Raw genomic sequence first — 18,879 nt, forward strand, 5'->3', positions numbered from 1 at the left:
ATAGATATATACATATATATGTATAACCGAATCACTTTGCTGTATACCTGAAACTAACACAATATTGTAAATCAAATATACTTCAGTAAAATAAAATAATAATAATAGTAAAAAAACTTTTAAAAAAGAATATGCCTCCAGACTGAATGATTCCCAAAAGTTCTGCCAAGGACTCTCTCACTAGAGAATCCAGTTCCTTGGAAAGCTATCAACGCTAATTTTTGGTATTTTATATTATGTTTACTAATCTTTTATTTATGCCTCAATTCTACTTTCACTTTAAAAATTAGCAAGAAGCACTAGCATTAGTCTAAGGTATAACTGGTACTCTAGCAATACACTGGATGCCTTAATTCTCTTCGTTAGCTCTGCATATGTCCTTAAATTTTCTGAATTCCCATGTAGTTCTTCAGTTCTACAAAGTCCATTTGAATTATAAACATGTTCCCTGGAAAAAAGTCATTAACTGCACACCAACCATCAATATAACTGAACAGAACATGGGTGCCGACTACTCTCTTTCCAGTAACCCCAATTTTGCAAAAAGGCTACTTTCTTATTGCTTTTTAAGAAGAAAACACTTCCATGATCTATGACAATTTAAATATCCTGGTTTGGGCCAATCGTTTCCACTGGAACTGAAAAGAAAGATTTGAGAAATCAGAGACAGCACATCATCTCAGTACAAACTATCCCAATCAGTGGCTTTCAAAGAGGGCGATTCTTCCTCCAAGGAGTATCTGGCAATGTCTGTAGACGTTTTTGACTGTCAAAACTGAGTGAGGAGGTGCTACATAGTACCACGTAGTCATCTAGTGGACAGAGGCCAGCGACGGGACTACACATCCTGCTATGTACAGGATGCCACACATGACAGTGATGCCCACATTGTCAGTAGTGCCAGGGGTGAGAGAGCCTTGATCTGAATTCTTGCTACTCCGAGTATTGTCCTCATACTAGCAGCTTTGAGCTCTTCTAGAAGCTTCTTAGAAACTTGAGTCCCACCACAAGACCTACTCAATCAATCTACATTAGCAAGATCACCAGGTGATTCAGGTGGACTGTCAAGTTTGAGAATCACTGATTATACAACACTTAGTCAATCCTTAAGTGCTATAGAAGATCAGCTGCCTCATAGCCCAAAAGAATACCCTTCACTTAAATAATAGGCTCAATGCTACAGCATCTTGTCTTTAATACAATATTACCCTTATTACCATTAGTTCCATTGGATGTCAGTCATTGTTACATACAAAAAAAAAAAAAATCCATTGCTCAATAATATGGAAAATTCTATGTAGAGCAAACTTAAATGTATTGAAATCTCTAATAGGCTAATGTACCTTAATAATCTCCAAGAGAGAGCTAACATATGTACCATTTCCCAAAATTACTTAACCATAGGATCTATTTTTCCTCGGAGCATTTAAGAGGCTTAAGGTTTCACAGAACACATTTTCCTTTTCTCAGCATGGAAACTAAAGAGAAATTGATTAAAGTTCAGATCTCTCTCAATAGAGTCTTGAATGAGTTATTACCTATGATACTACATGTTGCTTCAACAAAAGGCAAAACCCAAGCCCTGCCTTGACAGTGAAGAATCTCCTGGGTACCACTGCATATTGAAAGGACAAACGAACTTCAGGCCTGAAGATGAAACCTCCTTGTTCAGAAATCATATTAAAAAGACACTTGCTTTCCTCATACTATCTGACTGCTCTAGTGATATAACACTTTCTTCAGAATGTCACAGTAAAAAAAAAAACAAACAAAAAAACAAACAAACAAAAAAAAACATCATTTCACAAGCAATTCTTTGGAACAAATTGCAAAATAGAAGGGAAAAGACATAAGTAATTCAAGGCCAATGGTGACTTTATTATGCACATAAATTATGTGTAGTCACAGACTGTCTCTTTTCATCACTAATTATATTAAGGGTTATATAAGATTCACTTAATGAATAGAATTGCCACAGCTTTGCAAAAACCATGGACATTTCCTTATCAATTAACAATGCCTTAGGGATGCTACACACTAAGTCTGAATCCCTGGCATTTAATGGACTTATCTATAAATAGATACAGCGTTACACTACAAGAAAAAAAAGCATACCTTTATATCTGTAAATAATGGCTAAAAGACCAGAATATGGAGTCACACATGTCTGGGTTCAAACCTCAACACCCCCCCCCCTTATTAAGGCCTGAATTCCCTATACCCGGCACACCCAGCCATATAAAAGAAAGCATTATACCTTCCTCACCAAACACCTGTACCAACGTGGCATGAGAGATCTGAGCTATAGGAGCAGGGATCTTGTACGTAATAAGGCAGTGTGGTACCAGCAATTACTATCATTTTATTTTAAATTTATATTTTTAAGGCTTTCTAGCTACTGAGATATTACCTAGCTACTGAGACATCATTGGGTGAAAAACAGTCATTTCAGTTTATCAAAGTCATTCTCTTGGACAGAGTTCCCATAAGGAAAAATGAGCCCAATCACCTACGACAATCAATGATGTGATAAAGGGATAATGAACCACGTCAATTCTGCTGATCAATGGAGTGATAAATGCCAGAGCCACACAGCATTAAGAGCAAACCATAACAGTACTTAACTTTTACTGAGTGTTACATTTATATTTAAAAAAAATCAAGTGTTTACTATGAGATGCGTGTTTGAGTTCAAGGTGTTGGGCAGAGGTTTTTCTAAAGGTAACCACGAATGGATTCAAGCCCACTCTGAGTACAAGGTACAGGATTTTGGAAAAGGTGAGCCATCCTCCCCTTTTATGATTCCATGTGAAATTACTGAACAGTTTGATTCTTTAACAGTATAGAATCATCAGCTAGGTACCTCTTAATTCTCTCAGACATTTTGCCCTACTGTGTGCAATGTGAGGGTTAAAAGCATACACTGGAAACATCACTGGTCCAGGAATAAGATAAACTCTACTCTGATCTCACTTCTGCTATGACTGTCCATGTCCTATCAGAAAAGTCGTTCAGTCTCTTTTGGCACCTATTTCCTTCTCAGAACAAGAATAAAGGGAAAAAAACTGTTTTCCCCTCACTCACAAGGTTATTCAAAGAATTCATTCAGGTATCATAAAATAATTTATATGTTTAAAATGATAAAGCTATTCATTGATCTCATTATCTTCCCAATAGCTTCTTCTGTATGGGGCATGATATAATCACATCTTTCTCTCACAAGGCTTAACATAATTGTTGTTTGTTGTCCTCAGTGGATATTAAATTGCACAAGATTGACATGTAAGATCAGGGAAAATTTTTCTTAAAAGTGAAAAAAAGACACAAGGCTTTGAAAACAACTTTGTACCCCAGTTACACATAGTAAAAATCAAGGTGAAGCTATTCAACAAATAATGACTGAGTACCGTTATGTATCAGATATTGCCCAGGTGTTTGGACAACTTCAGTGATGAAAACATACAAAAATCCCTGTCCTCATGGAACTTAGATACTAGCAGCAGGAGGCAGAAAATAAATAATGATGATTATAACAAATTATATAGTCTGCTGGAAATGCTAATCAAGTATTTTTTAAAAAGAATAGTAGATGAGCTTTCCAGGCAGAGGAAGGAGCAATGCAAAGGCCCTGAGGTTAAACCAAACTGGTATACACAAGGCCTGCAGGGGAGCTAGGCAAGGTGGGCAGGTGAGGGCCAAGAGGTGATAGGAAGCCTGCCAGGTCTTAAAAGGAGAGGAAGCAGGGTTCCCCTGAGTGGGACACTGGGGACAGAGTACCTAGGTACAGGCGATAAGGATATACTTTGTGGAGAATTTAATGATAATAACAAACCAACTGGTAATGGAAAAGAATCTGAAAAAGAATAAACAAACAAATGAATAAATACATGTACATGTATAACTGAATCACTTTGCTGATAACTGAAACTAACACAACACAGTAAATCAAATATACTTCAATTAAAAAACATTTTTTAATTAAAAAAAACTGGAATCACTATGCTTTTCTTTTACATCACGTGCCAGCAACTCTAAGCAATGTCACAGATAAAATACTTCTCAACCCCTAAATCTTCTGTTGGTCTAAGTTCTAAATGATTGCTGTGGTTACTGTGAAATTTTAATTGTATGTAAGATATACAGTATAACTTCCTGCTATCAGTCAACCCCTAAAAGCTGCCGACTCAGCCACAGGTATTCATTGCAGGAGGAAGTCTGTAATGATCCAGATTGCCTGAATTTGCTCTGGATTCAGTTTGTGTCTCCAATCCTTGTGGTACTACAGGATTGTGGATCTACTGCCTTTAGATTCAAAGTCAGGATAGCACAGTGATTATAACGGCAAAGAAGTAGATCTTGAGTTATATTCCATGTAAGCTCTTGGTATTTTACTTGTGTTTCAAATTGAAAACAGCAAAACAGATTGCAAACTGTAAGATGTAATTGTGTGTGTGTATGTGTGTGTGTCTGTGCAAATTTTAGTTCATACAAGTAATATTTTACTTGTTTTCAACTGCAACTTTAGAAAAGTATTTTTAAATTGTTATTCCTCATATCATAACTTATTAAACTGCAGTATTATTTTTAAATTTTTACTGAAATATAGTTGATTAAACTGTAATATTATCTATTACTGTGAGACACAAAAAAGCAATATGTATCTTTTCTATTTTTTTCCTCAAAAATGCACTAATGTAACTAAGAAATATGAAACGATTACGCATTTCCTTTTTACCATTATATTTGTTTGTTTTTTACCAGCCTGAATATACATAAAAGTAAAATCAAAGAAATTTTCAATTTCACCTTTTCTCTGGTCATCACTAGTATTCATCTGATTTGATAATTATTATTGGAAATAACTTTTTATCTAGAGGGGGGAATGTTAAGAAATGACGCAGTCCAGTTGTCAGATACACAAGATAGGCCGATGATGGGAAGCAGCCCCTCGATTTTGTTTCTTAAATATTCAGTGTACGAAGTACAAGAAAATCACTTAGTCTAGAGTCCGACTTTGTTACTTTTGGCCATCTTCTCCACAGTGGGAAAAGGTTCATTAATAGTTGGATCAATAAATGGATCAATAGGAAAAATGTGAAAACAATCTAGATAATAGGATCTGAAAGGCTGATAGGAACACATCATGCCAGATAGAGAACAGATACCAAAGTGTCACTTTGTGTAATATGTACAGCAGTACATTAACTTATTTTCTGGCTGTAAATATCTGGAACATGTTTTAGGTAAACAACTGTAATTGTTACTTCTAACTACAGCAACACTTAAATTGTGTGAATGATACCCTGCAATGTATTTTTTAAAATTCTGCTGGTTTTATAAATACATAATGACAGAGGACATCAGTCATGACTGTCTATCACTGTATTGGCCCTTCAGGCATAAAATCAGACAATTGATACTTGTCACCTATAAATCAACCTGAGGTTAAATATTAAAATAAACTCAATGGGTACTTTTTTCAAGTAGAGATATGATAAGTAATAGATAGAGATAAGTAATTTAGTTTGATAGCAGAAACCTAGTAGATGTGTTATAAAACCATCAAGAAGTAAACTATTAATTTTCTCTGATATACAAACTCCAAGCTATAATGATTCCTTCCATATATTTATTATACTATGACCCAGCAGAATATGAAACAGGTATATATAACATAAAATTATACCCAGAAACTTTGCTCTTCATAGCATTTTTTAAAAGAAGAGACATTAAAATCATTTCCTGTAGTTATTTCTGCTAAATTAAACATATATGAACAATTCTTTATTGAGATATTTGAATGTGTCAATAATAATCATTATAGTCTTTCAATAGATTGGGACTCTCTTCTGGTGCACTAATTAAGAAAAAGTCTGTAGCACTTCCAGACACATTTTCTGTATTACTCGTTTACTTGGAGTAGTTTCATTTTTAGAAACAGGAAAATAAAAATTTTCGTGTGGTTACTGATAATCTAAGTATTACCTCCTTACCATAAAATATTCAGAAAAGTAAACAATATTAAGAAGAAAATAATCATCATACCACCTATGAAAATAACACAATAAAAACTACACCTGTATCAATACTTATTTTATAAAAATTAACCATGTTCAAATTTTTTAAAAAATGGGATCATACTATTTATCTAGTTTCATAATCTGCTTTTGTAAATTAAAAAATCTGTTTCCCACAACTGTTCTTGTCAATATGCATAAATATATAATATAATATTCATCTTCTCAATACACTGTATTTTATTTCACCAGTAGACTGTGAATGATTTCTTCTCTTCCCTTCTCTTTTCTTTTTTTCAGTTCTCTCCTCTCCCTCTGCTTATTTTTTATTTTTATTTTTTTAGCATGATTAAAATAAACTGAGGACTTACCATGTGATATCTGAGCTTCTGTGTTCAGGGTTTTATGTGTGTCATCATAGTGTCCCTCAAAACTTTCTAAGTAGTCAGTACTAATGCACCCATTTTACTGCTAATGGAAAGTGAGAATTAGAGAGACAGAGGAATTGCCCAAGGTCATCAAGAATAGTAGGCAGCAAAGCTGAGATCCAAATCCAGGAGGGTCAGTTTTCTATAACCCTCCCTTAACCATTTCACTGAAACAGACCTTGAAACACAAATTGCCAGAACACTTTTCTCAGAATAAATTTCCCACAGTGGAATTCCTCATGTCCTAATTTAAAACTTGTGACATGTATTTTCAAATGATCTTCAATTCACGTTTTGCCAAACGTGTGGAAATTCTTGGCTTTCCACTTCTTGGGATACAATTTTCTTTATTCAATATTTAATAATATTTTTGTTCAATTTGTCTTTTTGTTCCGATCTGCTGAGGTAGGAGTCTTCTCCACAGTCTCATACCTCCTGAGCTCACCAGAGGAATAAACCTACTGACCCAGCCTTCCTGAGGCTGTCCAAGGTTAATGCTGTCTGACCTCCTAATGTAGTCAAACCCTTAGATGCCAAAGGTGCATCCTGGTCCCAGGTGCTGTCCCTCCATGCTCACAGAGCTGTTGACACTTGGGGTCTGGTCTCTTTGGTCCCCGTGCACACTGGGCACTCTCCTCCTTAGAACTGACCATCTCTCCCAATGCCCCTCACAATGTCTCCAGGATGCCAAGGCAGTGTGTGCCCAGGTCACAAAGTCCAGGGGAGCCTCAAAAAAACAGCCTTCTCCTCTTCTGTCTTCTAGTCCACTTCAGCCTTCTATTCTTCCAGCACCTCCAATCTGTTAGGTCCGGTAAAATCATTCCTGTGCTCATGGGCAACTCAACCTGTGACGACTGGCCTGTCCCATCACCATTTCTGCCTATCCAGCATCTCTAGTGCTCTTCACTCCCGTCATTCCTTAGCTGAACTCCCCGCTGTATTAAAACTCTCAACCAGCTTTCCTCAAGGACCTCTAAATCCCTTGTCCATTTCCTTTCATTACTAGTCTGGCAAAACATCCAATTAGGCTGTCTGCCTTCTCCATGTCTGAGTTCCAACTAGTTGATTTCTGCTGGAAAAATAGCCCAAATGCACAGACTGCTGTTCCTGAGAACCCATGCTGTGGGGAATCCAACCCCAGCTTTCCCTACAGTACTGCTAGGTCCCCAGTCACCTGGCCCCTCCTCTCCATCCATCACTCTGCCCACTTTGGTCTGGCTTCCACGTGAACTCCTCTGCGGACAGAGCTCTCACACCAACCTTCTGTTCATCAGTGATGATCTCACATCACCTCTCCTGTAAGTCTGAAATCCTCTTCCGCTGGTTTCCAGGACACCTCACTCTCCTAGTGTTTTTCTATATGATTTTTCCCCTTTCCCACTATACTTTCTGGGTTTCTTTGTCTGTCCCAGAACTGGTGGTGACTCGGGATGCTGCTTTAGGACCTGTGCTAACTCTACACTCTGTCCTTTGTCAATCTCTTCTCACGTGTTTTCCATCACTAGCAGCTGGCTTGATGATGCCTGCATTCTACACATCCATCAAATCTTGCTCTTGATTTGGAGCCTATGTATCTAGTTGTTTATTTGTGTATTTCCTTAGAAGTCCAGGTTTCTGCCTTTGCCACTTGGATAAAATATGGTTGTGTTCACAAATAGGCATAGGAAAAGGAGCAGGCATGCTTGGCTACATCTTACTTAACTTTGAGATCTTAGCCTAGATATTGTTTTCTCTGGGAAGCCTTCTGTAAGTGCTAAATCTGGATTAAGGGCACTTCTTATTCAAAACAGCCTGAACTTCTATCACGGCACTTAACACACTGTATTATAATTTCTTACACAATTTTTTTGTCTCTCTCAGTTGACTGTAAACTGGCCCCATGAGGACAGAGAAAGTGCTGATTTTTTTCCACACTGTATTTGCAACATTACACAGTGCACACAGCAGGTGCTCTGTTACTGAGATGAACTGAACTGGATGGAATTAGATTCTTCCTGGGTTTTCTCTCCATACAGAGGCCACCAAGACCAGGCAGTTTTGTCCCGCCCTGTTAATCTCCATGCCTCAGCTCTCATTTTTTAGGGATGGTTGCACAGACATCTTCTTCAAAAGCCCCTTTTACCAAGCTTATCAACTCTTGCTAACTGATGCCAATGAAGACCCAGCCATTTCTCAATGAGGGATCAACAGACCCATCTGGGTGCAGCTTTACACCTTGCTACACTTTGGAAAGTCCTTCCCGTGATGACTTCTTCCAAGTTTATTTAGATTTACTTAGCATGCTGAAATATTTAATCAATTTGGAAAGTAAGGCAATTATATATATATATATATATATATATATATATATATATATATATATATATATATATCCAGTTGGTTAGTTATCCTAGCACTACTTATCAAACTCTTTAAATATTCTCCCGTGATCTAACATTTCAGCTCTACCAAACAGTAAAATCTCCTAGGGCGTGGAGAAGAGTTTGGACTCGGGCCAGCTTCTCAGATCCAACCCCACACTGACACTCACTAGTCCTTGGGCAGGTCACTTAACCTCCCTGTGCCTCTGTAATTCAGGGGTAACAACAATAGTATCTTTCAGTGTTGTGATTAATTTACATGTAAAATGCTCAAAAGAGTACTGATACAGAGTAGATCTTTAATTGCTACTGTAGATTATCACTGTCACCTGTTTAGATACTTCATCTTCAGCTCTGTTCACCTGCTCATCTTTGAGCCTGTGCCTCACTGTTCTAACTGCTGTAGAAAGAGAACGCAGTTTCCTGTCTCGAATAATCTCCCTGATCATTGCCCCTTTCCCTCCTTCCCTTATTAAAAAAAAAAAATCACTTTTCTACTCTTGTACAATTATTTCTTTAGTAAAACACTTTTCCCCTCAAATATTAATAACAGTCAACTTTTACTGGCAAACTGCTTTCCATGGGTCAGGCACTGGGTCAAAGGCTTTATTGACATGGATCATCAAATTTAATTTTATGAGATATACTTCATCATTATATTCGCTTTACAGATTAGGAGAACAATCATTGGAGCCATTAAGGAAGGAACCCAGGCTCTCTGATTCTAGAACTTGTGCCGTGTATGACTACAGGGCATCACTTCCATTATAAAAACTCTTGTTGAGATTGGGCTCAGATTTGGATGAAATCTCTATATTTATTTGGGAAGAACTGACAGTGTTGAATGCTAAGTCTTCCTATTCAGTATTATGATTATTCTTTATCCAATTATTTATTTATGTTCTTCATTAAAGTTTTATATCATCAATAGAAGTAATATTTATAGAGTACTGACCACACTGTAGACACTGTTTAAATGCTTTGCAAATATTAACTACTTTAATTCTCACCATGACCCTGTGGTGTTGGCCTTGTTATTATTTCCATTTCACAGATAGGGAACCGAAGCACAGAGATGGCTCTTCACATTAAATGACTTCGTATCGCACAACCAGTGAGTGACAAAGCTGGTATTTTTATTACACTCTCTTGGCTCCAGAACCCATGACTTTGGCTACTAAGCTCTCAGATTTACCTCTCAAATCATGGGTAAAGTACTATATTTCTACCTGTTCATATACTATTGATATTTACCAGTGAAACTTTTCTCAGTCTATTTTTATCTTGTTATTGCTAGTCTATAGGAAAGCTTTTTTTTTTTTTTTTTTTTGTATATTTTCTTGCTAACCTGTTGAAAAGTTATAAATCCCAACGACTATCAGTTGATTATCTTGGGTTATTCAGGGAAGTCATCAAAATAAAGCTTGGTTTTGTTCCTCAATATGCAAAATGCGTCCTTTTCTATGCTTTTAAAAAACTGTTTGGGTTAGCACCTCCCCCAAATTTTAAATGAATAATTTTGCATTAGACATCCTATTCCACTTTAGGGGTCATGCCTCTAGTTTTCCTCTCGTAAAAGAACTTCTGAGGGACGGACGCAACCTTGGGTGTCTCAGCCTTCGCTCGAAGGCCAGCGCGTCGGCCGCGATGCCCGGGCTCCGGCGCCTCCGGCTGCTTGGCCGCGCTCTGCGGGATGAGCGCGGCTCACACCACCACCCTGGCCGCGAGCGCGACTACACCCGCGGCTTTACCGACTACCACCAGCACAGCCCCGGCGCCGTCGCCGCCTTTCCCGCCGGGCACCACTCCAGCCCCAGAAATCTGTGAGAGCCGCAGCACGGTGTTTCCTGCATTGATGCTAATGCTGCTAACGCTACCCGCTTGGGGCCAGAATGCAAAAGTAAAAGCTACGGTTCAGATAATCCCACAGTTCGTGATGGCAAGGGGGGTGAACAGCACAGAATTCTGTCCTGGGCTCCCTGCCACACCGCTGCCAACCATTTCTGCAGCGAAAACCACAACTCCGCCTTCCCCGTCTACAGCTTGCACCACGGCTACTACATCAGGTACAACGGATACCACTTCAACTCCCGACTTCACAAGTCTACCTTGTGCGCAAGTCTACCTTGGGGGCAGCCGGTTTCGTTGAAGGGCCTGTCCTCGTCTTGGGTGTGCAGGCTGTAATTTTCTTTCTCTATAAATTCTGCAAATGGAAAAGAACGAAACTACCGCACTCTGTAAACAGACCGGCTAAATTAACACGGACAGGTGTGTAACTCTCTGAAACCAAAATATTCTCTTTCAAGATGTGCCACATGGAAGACGCTATTCTAGGATCTTTAATTTTTCAAAGGATACATATAGGAGCATCGCCCTTGAAGAGAAACCAGTTAAATCTATTTGCTCAACGGGAATATTTAAACTATTCTGCATGAATCCTTGTGGCTGTCTTCTTTTATTTTAAATGGCTGCTGCTGTGTGATTAAGTTCTCTCTTCTTGACAGGCCAAATGTAACTCTGTAAGTGATGGAAAACATTGTCCTGCACAGACGACCTCATGACTCTTTTAGCAATTCAAATGTAGTCATTTTAAAGCCTGAAAGCTGCATTTTTTCATGCTAACTCGGGATGTAGTTTAGTGACCGGAATTGAGAAAAATGTGCCAAATGAGCAGCAATCAGGGGGATTTGGGAATATAATTGCAAAACGTGGAATAAATTTATAAATTTAGTATCCTTAGAGTGGAATTTTGTGCTTGATAAGTTATTTTTTCTACATTAGAAAAAAGATGCCACACAAGGAATTACATTCCAGATTTAAAGAAATGAATGGAAAGGGTACAAAACATTAAAGTGTAGCAGGTTATTGTTCATACTTGTAAAGCACCTTATATCGTTGAGAAAATAAAGAACAGAAAGACAGACTGAAAGGTAGACTGTAACTTAAAATGTTGGTGATTTGTTCTTTCACATTAATGATGGGAAAGGTTGGACTGAGGATGTAACTGTTGATGTGAGCAGTAGCAAACCTTCTTTTAGATACCATAATGTTAGTATTTAATTGAAAACGTACCTACTTTATTTCAAGCCTGAGTAACTTAAAGGATGTTAGACAAAGTCGAAAGCCTTCATCTACTGAACCTCCCAACATTTTGCTTATGGCTGTTAAAAAGTATAAAGTTGATTTAATTATATTTTCCTTTGTACTTCAAAAACTTATCCTAACACTGTTGTACCTTAAAAGGATTTCCACCAAGCTTTCTGGAAAAGTAACTTCTATAAGGCAAGAAAGAAAGAAGTTGTTTTAGAATCATTTATTAACTCTTTAAATAAGACAATCATTTTAAGTTTTGAGATAGCAAATGTGAGCAGTGTAATTTCAGAAAAAATTTTAGTTGATCAGATTACTGTAGATTTTTAATAATGATTGCCCTGGATAAACAGATTGTACTTTTTCTTTCTCCTTTTCCATCCTTCCTTCTTCTTAGTTTCAATTCCTGTAGTATGATATGCATGCATACTTTTATTTCTTTAGTTTCCTTATGAAGCACTAGTTTTTTCAGGTTTAGAGGGATACTTCTTCCCTGCCTTTGACACATTGGATTAGTTCAGAGGCTTAAATCAGTTTAAAATGAGCTTCTTCTTTTCTAGGTCATTAAGGTTTTTCGTTTTAGTTTCTTTAGCCTATAGCGGTTGTATTTAGCACTTGGTTTTCAATATTTTATAGTAAGAAATGACAAGTTGCTTTGGTCCATTTCAGAAGCCAAAATTCCTTACATTTAGATAATTAAAGATTCTTAAAATGAAGATTTACTGTTTCTTCTTTACTTGCTGGTATAGCTAAAGTTTGTTTTACTTGCACACTGGTATATATACCTAATGTTTTCAAGTGCCTTAATTGTTTAAAATCTCTGGCTTCAAAGGGTTTTGGGGAAAGGTAGGCTTACCTCACATTTTTGTTTCCCTCAGTAGTAATATTTTTGGTACTGCACAAAAAATTTTATTATAGTGCCATGGCTATTAGTTTTTAGTGAGTGCTTTAAGATACAAGATTCAGTTGAAAATATACACAATTTCCATTCTCCCAAAGTGGTAAAAATTAGCTACAATGTTATAATTGTCATTTACCTAGACAGGAATACCTTGCCACACATTAATGTTAACACTATAGCTATTTTTGTGAAAATATAGCTGATGAAGCCTCTCATCTTCTGTAATTTTGAATACTGATCTAACAGAATGATAATATGGAATTAGATTTTACAAAAAGAGCTCTTACAACAGAACTCACAGCCTTTTCCCCTCTCCCTTTAGCAATTTAGTATCTTGAGCCATTAATAATTTGGGGGTTCTTTTTTTTTTTTTTTTTTTTTTTTTTTTTGCGGTACGCGGGCCTCTCACTGTTGTGGCCTCTCCCATTGCAGAGCACAGGCTCCGGACGCGCACGGGGCCAGCCGCTCCGCAGCATGTGGGATCCTCCCAGACCGGGGCACGAACCTGCGTCCCCTGCATCGGCAGGCGGACTCTCAACCACTGCGCCACCAGGGAAGCTCTGGGGGTTCTTTTTAATCCAGAAGGTATATAGAAACCTTTTCAGATGTTTCATCTGATTTGTTCATGCAGATTACAGTTCTATTAAAATCCCTTATTTTACCTTACAGATATCTGTCGCACAGACACTGCTGTATTTAGAAATTTCTATTTCAGTTCATTAAAAACTGCAAAACCAATCTGTACCATGTACCAAACTGATTTAAAATAAACCTACATGTTTGTTGGATTAAAAAAAAAAGAGAGAACTTCTATTATTATTATTTTTTAAGACAGGTACTCTCTAACCTATTAAAAAACAGTAACATTGAGATTCTTACATTCAGTCAGTGACTATCATTTCCTGGATTTTTCATTATTATAGGGTACCAAAGCTCTCCCACATCCTACAAAATGGGGCTATATATTCGATGGAAAAGAAAGCTATGTATCACCCAGGAGACCTCTGATTTCCATAATATGGATAGATAACAATTGGCATTTGTAAATACAGAGGAAAGGCAAGAGGAGAAATTTATTCCTCATTCTTGTGATTAATCCTTCTGAGTTCATTTAAAATCATTCTATAATAAATTATACTCAGAGGTAATTTTTAAGGAAGGCATTCATTGTTCAGCCCAAGGTTAAGTGTTTTTGATTGAAAGAAATCACAATCCAAATGGCAGAAGGCTTTGCTTACATTGAATGATTATTTTCACTCAGGGCTTAGGAATCAAATGAGATCAATCCAAATGCACTAGAAGCAGCTGGAAGCAGCTCTCACACATCTCATATATGGTTACCCGGGAAGTAAACACTACACACACTTGTGGTTTCAGTCACTGAAATGGTTACAGAACTTTGAGAGAGTTCCACAAAATGTGAACACCTATAAATTGGCACAAGACTGAACTGCAGCCAAAGAAGACTGGCAGGTGAAGCAAGACAAATCTGAACTTTTAAAATCTATATTTATATTCTTTTTCTGTTTTAATCCATATGCACCTTATGCAGAAATATAACCAATAAGTGGTTTTACCTTTCTGCTCTTTCCTTAATTCTGTTTGCAATGTCACCCTTTGCAGTGGTCGTACAAAACTCAACTAAGTAAGAGCAGTGTGGGTCTTAGGAGATTTTCCTTCGAAGCTTGCTTTATAAAACCTCTACCTCTAATTAACCCCACATCTCTGCTTCTATCATTTCTGCTGAATGCTGCCAGAGAAAAGTGCCATACTAACATGGACTAGAGCCACTGTACCACCCCATTTTGGTCCTCAGAGCATCTGTTAATGGTTCTTTGTGTTCTGGATTCTCTGTCCCAGTCGCGGCAGAGGTTACCTCAAACCTATATCATGCTGTCTCCTCCAATGAACCCACCAGCTCTCCATCTCAAGAGATGACTTTTGTTCTTACTGACCTATGGGCCGCAGAAACCTACAGACAGGAAAGCCTTCAACCTGTCCTACACAGATGAGCTTTAAAGCAGAGCCCCGTAAGATAGACATTTAACACCTTTTAATTTAACTATACAAACTCAATAAGAGTGATAAAAATAAATGAGTGATAAAATTATTGCATTCCAACAATTCTGAGATGCACACTTTTCATATCTTATCATCTCTGAAATCAGAATGCATCTTCCAGCCAGTAGTTTCTTACAATCACTTTCAGCCAGACGGTGGTCATGGCACTGTTCTCAAGTCCTGCCACAGGTGGGAACTTGGGCCTGCTGTGTTTCATTCAAAAAACACTTTAAGGACTTTGAGAAAGAAACATCAGTGTTGACTATTATCTGAAAACCTTCCAGGGACACATTCTGGTGAGATCAAGAAAAGAAAACTTGCAGAATGTGTCACAAGAGCTGGAAAGACAATCACAGAGGCAACCGTGAAACCCTTCTTAAAAAGGTTCTGTACCCTCACCACTTTTAGTGTCACTGAGGATGGCTGTGCATGGAAAACTAAGACGCTGATGACAGAGCATCAAAAGTGAATCATAAGAGAGACTGTGGAAAAGTTTTGGGAATACTTCACCAACTTATGGAACTTGTATTTTCATTTTTAAGAATGTACAATAATATATGATAACAAAAATCTATATCTAGATGAATCTAAAAGAGCTTTTCCAATAGGGATGAAACAAAATTTTAAGTAAAAAAAAAACAACTTTGTGTCCCAGTTTGCATCCTAATTTTCTCTTTCTCTCCTTCTCCTTCTTTCCTTCCTTTCTTCCTTCCTCCCTCCCTCCCGCCCTTCCTTCTCTCTCTCTCTCCCTTTCCTTCTCCCCCTCCCCTTCCTTTACTCTGCTGTTTCTTTTTTTCTTCCCTCCTTTTCTTCCTTTCTTCCTTTTTCCTTTCTCTTTTAGTTGTATATAAAATAATGGTGCATATTTAAAGTGTCTCAAATTTTATGAAATTTGGTAATAACTTAAATAGTGCTAGTGATTCTGACAATTAGTCACACAATTAGTGACAATGAATCTGAAGATTGATAATACAAAAAGCAATTTTCCAATTAATATGTTTTTATAAGTACATTTTAAATGGCATACTAATCAAAATATATTTTTAAAGTATTTTTGATAACCCTATTGAACTTAAACTTCAAATACTCATCAAGTTAATGCTTTATATTTTAAATGACATAAATACCTGGGTTGTTTCTTATTCACTCCATGACTTTTGTCATATAGATGTTTATAATCTTCAAAGTAGCTGAAAATCATATTCTCCAAACCATCGTCCAAGAGAATGTTATTTTATTATTCAAGTATTTTTTTTCTTTTTAAAATATTACTGCATTCATCTTTTTTATTTGCTAGTTAACATAACAAACATATCCTGAATGTCCATATCTATAAGTTACAATAAACTTTCAAGTTTTATAAAGAAGGTGAAACTGGCATTATTATATCTTTGTCACCAAATGAGGATAACACATATTTCCTGAAAATAACTTGTATGTATGAGTGTTCATATTGACACATGAGCTTGGTTCAACAAACCTTTCACAGATAACAAGGACTATAATCACTGCAAGCAGAGGTCAAGAACAAGAGCAAAAAGAAGAAAGAAAGAAACATGCATTAAGGAAAGCCTGTCTGAACATCAGGTATTTTACAGTAGCTTGATGGCGGTGGTGCAGTCTGAGTTCATTGGCTGTTCTGGAATGGATCAGGAGTCAAGTCAAATTACTGACAACCAACAAGTAAACAGAATCCATTACCGGAAAGCTCTTACTTCCTGTCTCCCTATGCTATGCTGAATTGCTGTATTCAGTGGGAAACTCACTAAACTGAAAAAACCTGACATCCCTCATCATTGTCAAGGCCCTAAAAACATTAGTCAACATCTTGAAGTCACTTAAGCCCTCTGGCTCTATGCACTCTGCTCTCAAGCTCTCCATAAATGATGGTTGCTTCCTAATGGGAGGAAGTGACACATTAGTGAATTACAAGTTTACACTGCGCTATATGAATACATTTCCTGAGAATTAGCATTATTGGCTGCTAAGATGTGTTTTGAAAAGAGGTACAGAATTTAGAATTTTCTAAATTGAAGTCCTTCAATTGTAGTAAAATTGTAATAAAAATTACAATAATTTTTAATAAAAAGAAGTCATATTTTTATCTAGTTTACAAAGAATAAGTGAAAAGAATGTATAGATCTGCAATGATTCAATATTATCATTACATGGTGAGTATAACTAGATAGCATTTTAGAATCACTTCACATTTTCATAAAAAGTTAAAAACTTCATTGTGGTAGGCTGTGCACAATTGGTAGGCTATTTTCTTGCAAAGATTCTTAATGTAGTATATGCTCTTCGAATGAGTCACTAAGTCCTATAGAAGAATAAGCGTAAGTAGAGACTCTAGACATCCAGGCATAATTCTTCTATTTGTCTACTGCATCATAGCTTCCCAGTCTCAGCAGGTCCATTAAAGCAGGAGCACCAGCTCATAAATGTCTCTACAGATAGAATTGGAACAGGGACCACGGGAATAAGGACTCATGATACCTGTTCAGTGGGTTCTCTCTACACAGCTGTAACAGACCTTCCAGAACATCAAGCTTAGAAGATGTGATGGCCAAATGCAGCTCTGATCACGACCATCACTTCCTGAATTCAGGCTTGATGTTTTTGTGCTTTTTTCCTCTCTCTCTCTGATGTTTGTTTCTTCTCCTTGCCATTCTGAAATAACGGCTGCCTCACTCTATAATTTTGACATTGTGCTGCAGTTTCAACTCTCACTCTAGGGTTTGGTCTTACTAGAACTGAACTAAATTGTTCAGTTCCTTGAATGCATCATACTTTGTTTTCTTTGGGGACCTTTCCCCAGGTCCTCTTGCTAGAAACAGTGCTCTTGTAGGTATTAGCTTGAGTCATATGGATTTGCCATTTCTGTAGGTCAAAATTAGCAGAATCTTAGCAATACTGCAAGGTTGTAAGGTTTACCCTAATATTCTCTCTTCAAGTCTCAATTTAAAAATCCTTCCCTCCAGGGCATTTCTCCAGTCTGCTTCTTTTAACCTTCTGTAAGCATTTGGCACAGGTCTAAATATTTGTAATTCCTTATTCAGTTGTTTGACTTGAACATTAACTGTGAGATCTTTGAAGTCATGAGCCATATTCTATTAGACATCATTGTTATCCTTAATGCCTGGGAACGTTTTATTGAATATGGTAGGTAATACTTTGTGTAAAATAAATGTAGAGGAATAAATGCTATTAATAGATCCATTTAGTGAACAAATTCATTCAAAACAAAAGGAGCCTTGAAGCCCAAGACAGTACCTTTTCTTAGATTTGACAACACTCAGCCCAATGTGTAGTTCAATTATTTTTTCTTGAATGAACAGGTGAATTATTTGCGTTAAGCAGTGTACATTTATGTTTGCTGATATATCATTTATACAAACAGTTGTGAGGCAAGATCATTTCTGATAGTTGCTCTATGAATGCACCCATCTATATCTAGCGTAATTCCTAGAAAAACCATCTGAAATGGGCTTGGAAGCCTGGTAGGATTCAAATGAGAGGAAATAAATTAGAAAATGTAAAAAGTCAGACAAGGGGGCATTCAAAGGTATTTTTCTCATTTGTTTTTTCTAGGTCAAACTCAATTTCTTAAGTAGTTATTTATCTTTTTGAAAATATGAGATAACATATGCCTAAAGTGAAATGCACAGATCTTAAGTATATAATTTGATAAGTTGCTAAATACATACAACCAGATAATTCACACTTGAGTCAAGACACAGAACATTTCTATCACATCTAAAAGTACCCTCATGTTCCTTTTATTCATGCCTCAGCCACTATCTGATTTCTGTCACCAGAGAGTAGTTTTGCTTGTTCTTGAACTTTGTATAAACAGAATCATAAATAAATTGTGTCCAGGGTCTTTTGCTCAGCAAAATGATTTTTTGAGGTTTCATCCATGTTGTTGTATGTTTCAGAAGTGTGTATACATACATACATACATATATCATTGATGAGCAATATTCCATTCTATGGCTCTACCACAATATGCTTATCATCAC

General features: G+C 37.0%; 1 protein-coding gene and 1 pseudogene across 1 annotated transcript in view; one reads left to right on the forward strand and one right to left on the reverse strand.

Annotated features, from left to right (window-relative positions):
• LOC132485756 (sialomucin core protein 24-like) overlaps positions 1-11,046 on the forward strand; it is a 30,284-nt pseudogene extending 19,238 nt beyond the window's left edge.
• The window catches only part of CTNND2 (catenin delta 2), a 968,406-nt gene that overhangs the window by 699,968 nt on the left and 249,559 nt on the right, over positions 1-18,879 (reverse strand). The window lies entirely within an intron of this gene.

The sequence above is a fragment of the Mesoplodon densirostris genome, chromosome 3 (assembly GCF_025265405.1).
Source record: "Mesoplodon densirostris isolate mMesDen1 chromosome 3, mMesDen1 primary haplotype, whole genome shotgun sequence".
NCBI lineage: Eukaryota > Metazoa > Chordata > Mammalia > Artiodactyla > Ziphiidae > Mesoplodon > Mesoplodon densirostris.